General features: G+C 32.6%; 1 protein-coding gene across 1 annotated transcript in view; it reads right to left on the reverse strand.

The window, feature by feature from the left end:
* LOC107731121 (transducin beta like 1 X-linked) overlaps positions 1 to 3,689 on the reverse strand; it is a 22,360-nt gene extending 18,671 nt beyond the window's left edge. Inside the window, exon 1 of the mRNA XM_016542107.1 lies at positions 3,356 to 3,689. The gene's annotated coding sequence lies outside the window, so the exon portion shown is untranslated. The remainder of the gene's footprint in view (positions 1 to 3,355) is intronic.
* Between the last annotated feature and the right edge of the window lie 358 nt (positions 3,690 to 4,047).

Below are 4,047 nucleotides of genomic sequence, written 5' to 3' on the forward strand. Positions count from 1 at the left end.
GAGCTGTAGCGTGGGAGTGGATGTGATCTCCGTATGAGGATGAATGGAGATTAGACATTAGAATCAGACCGAATGTAACCCATCTAACTCCATTCTTGCATCAATGATTCTCGCTCTGAAGAATATTTGGTCTAGATTGCGTTAACTATATACTTAAAACAATATTGTGAGTCTTACTCTCTCAGCATATTTTATGTTTTATATTTTTATATTTATTTTCTCAAATTCAGTTTTTTTTTTTTTTTTTTTACACAAATTCAGTTTTTTTTGCTTAGATTTTTCCAGGTTCTGTTTTATTTTTCCATTTTAATTACCATTTTTTAAAGGGTTATATTAAATGATAGTAATAAAAAACATGTCTAATTAATTGAAATCATACAATTTAGAAACAATTTATTAAAAGTTTAACAAAAACTAAATGTTTAGGGCCGTATGAAATTTGCTTTAATTCTTTCAAAATTCTTTTTTTTCCCAAATTACATTTTATTTTTTTCTTGATTTCGTTTTAATGGTTTAGTTTAATATGAATAATCAAAAAGCATGTCTAATAAATTCAATTCATAAAACTTTTACAATTTAAAAACTTTTTTTAAATTTTACAATAAATGGCACTATGAAATGTTTTATTTTTTCAGAAATTCTATATGTTGTCTGTTTAAATTTTTCTAGATTTACGACTTAAAAAAAATACAAATTTATTTATTTATTTTAAAATTTTATTTTAAAAACTTAAAATGTATTTATTTATTTTAAGGTAATTAAATGAAGGCATAAATCATTAACAATTTATTTAATATTTTAATATGTAATTATTAAAAAAACTTAAAAATTCCTTTTATTTTTTGGGAAACAAAATGTTGCGTTATACTGCAAATTCCATTTTTATGACCATGATTCCACGATTGTGTCCACGTTTTATGCATTGCAGACAATGCAATCCCATAATGCACTGCGATGAGCTCAGTGGGAAAAAAAAACGATGAATACTGAGAAGTATCAACCAAAATCAATATCAAAGATATGTTTCCCAAAATCAGAAAATACAAAAGAAAATTCTGATTCTCTGTAGGCCTGCAGTTGTGAAGATGCTGCACATCCTACAAAAACATACATAAAAATAATTTTATTATGCAAAATAAGACAAGAACCGTCTAATTCCTGTCTGATCTAACGTCTGGTTTCCTCACGAACGGTGTTAAACTCACCAGCTCGATGAATATTTAGAAGGAGCTGTACCGTAGAGTGAAACCGCTTCAGCCGTAAATGTCCTGCTATCAAATGTTGTAAATATTGTATAAATAAACGGTCTATATATTGGCATTTTATCAGCCACTCAACTATCCAGATATCAGCATTCGTCAAAACTAGTCAAGACAGACTGATTGTTAACTCTGTGAAAGAAGAATTATTATAATCAAAATTCTCATCGTAATTCATCGTCTGGAAAACAGAAGCAGGTGCGGAATCGAATGATGACAAAATAGGCCTGGGCGATAAAACGGTATCGATATTTATCGACGGTACATCTTCTTCGATATCGATAGAAAAAATGTTCGATATAGCGCACGATATAGGCACGTGCTATGAGTGACGCAGACAGCACACACAAACACGAACACATGCTGAAATGAGTGCTGTGCTGCCTGTGATGAGGAGATTGTGAATAAAGAATGAATATTGCTGCTCAATGTGAAAGCACGCAGGTGATGGAGATTTACCGCTGATTACAGAACCAGCTTTACTGACAAGATGCGCGTTAAATATCGCATGCGATTTATCGTGCAGCCCTAGACGTAATGCACGTTTTTATAGAGTCACTTGCTAAATGCGCGGCATTATTTTGCTCATTGCGCCCTCCTGTGGCCTCGGGAGACAATTAGACCTATACAATAAAGACCTATTTAATCTGCATATAAAACATTAGAAATTAGATATTCGTTTAATTTGTATTGTGTTTGATTGTTAAAACAAAAAATATTTGTTGTTTGTCTCAAATTGTGTTAACTATAAATACAGTGGTTAAATGTAAACATTTTTTTTCTATTGCTTTTTGTTTTAAAAAAAGGTTCAATAATTATCGATACCGAATGATATGAAACATTATATCGTTGATAATTTTTTTTAGCTATATCGCCCTGCCCTATGACAAAATTCACTATTTTGAGTAAACTACCACTTTAAGGTCTGGGCATTTCAAGTACATATTTCACAATTTATATTTCTTCCCTCAAAAAATAAACAAACAAATAAATAAAATAAAAAAAATTGAAAAAAAGAGAAACCATACTTTGCTTAAAAATAAAAACCAAGCCATTTTTACAGAAAAAAAAGACTCTAAATGGTCAGTTAAACATCTACAGGTTTTCTATAATTGTGTGAACCCTGTTTTTATCATTAGTTTCATGACAATTTTTCAAATTAAGATCTGAGCACATTTTCCACCCACTAAAAACATTTTAATTTCCATGATAGTAGGCCATTTGTTGTACTGTCCTTTATTATTGTTATATATATATATATATAATTAAAAGTAATGTTATCTATTTATTATTATTATATATATATATATATATATATATACAGCAGTCAACATTTTAAGTGGATCAAAAAAGTTCATCAAAGTTGTCCTCTAAGACAAGAACGGGTATTGTTTTGGTTTTAGCCAGGACAACTTTAATGAAAAGATATTTTATACATTAATATATAATCATCTATTACTCAGTTCATTAAATTTGAGTGATGCTGTCACAGGATTCAGAAGCTAAATCACTGAGATCAACAAGTGCTGGAGGATTTCGGTTACTGCTGAACACTGAAACAATTCTTAGGAAAAGTACGTTAGTAAGCAAAACAAACTAACCCTGTTAAATCAGTTCACACTATACAGTATGTAGAGATGATGACTATACAGTTTAACTAAACGACTTTTTCCCTCATTTTTACAGTTTCCTTTCTGCTTTTACGAACACGACTCAAAAGATGTCTAAAAGTCTGTTTTAGTGAATGCTTCTTAGTAAAGTCTAACAGCTTGTATGAGAAGTGAACTATCTAGTGTTCACTAGTGAGGCCGGATCGGCCCCTCCCCCACCCTCCTCAGCATGCGCCGCTGAATCTAACGGCTTCTTTAAGCGTGTTTTACCACAAAAACAACAAGAAAATAGCTCTATCGAGTGTACATCAGTGCACACTACTCTCCGAGGGGCTCGACAAACACAAGACACCGCGGAAATAAGACGTTAGCGGCGTTAAAAAGTTCATTCAATCACGAGTTTCTCCACATAAAGATTTCCAAACGCTTCAGGAGGATAATCCACATTGGAAAAGCTCAAACGAGGGAAATATCGCTTCTTCTTACCGTCAAGAATCAAGCTGTCGCTTCTCTTTCACTTCCACCGGGAAAATATCCTCCAACTTCAGTGTGCGACCCGCGACTTTGCGCCCATCTTCGGTCGGATTTCCCCTCAGCGCTCGGCTCGTTATCGGCGGTAGTCCGCTAAAAGATCGACGAGAAACAACAATCGAGGTTTCGACTGCCAAAGCTAACGTTTAAGTGTGGATCCTGTGTGTTTTTAGGCAAGTTTCCTGTGTGTTTCTCACAGAAATGGAGCGTCGGAAGACAGCAGCAGCGCGCACGCACTTACTATAGCAGAGCGATGCGGGCGGTGACCAATACCTAGTGAGCGCCCTACCAAGGCTACTACACTAGCATACTACTCTTACGCATTCTGCTGTGTATAAAATGTGTACCGCGCACACATTAAATAGTAAGACGTTTTAGTGAAAATTGAATTAAAAATGGAAAAATTATAAATTTTGTATTTTAGACAGTAAAGCATTTTATACACAATTAAGTGTTATATTTAACATTTTATGTAGTAAGACTTTTTTTTATGTACAAAACCGAATTAAAATGCTAAATTACATTTATTTTAAATGTGTCAATAGTAAGACTTTTGTAAGACATTTTATGGAAAATGCAATAAAAATGGCAAGATTACATATTTATTTTATACAGTTTATTTGTATTTTATGCACAATTCAATTAAA

This window comes from Sinocyclocheilus rhinocerous, unplaced genomic scaffold (genome assembly GCF_001515625.1).
Source record: "Sinocyclocheilus rhinocerous isolate Xijiao unplaced genomic scaffold, SAMN03320098_v1.1 scaffold2836, whole genome shotgun sequence".
In the NCBI taxonomy this organism is placed as follows: Eukaryota; Metazoa; Chordata; class Actinopteri; order Cypriniformes; family Cyprinidae; genus Sinocyclocheilus; species Sinocyclocheilus rhinocerous.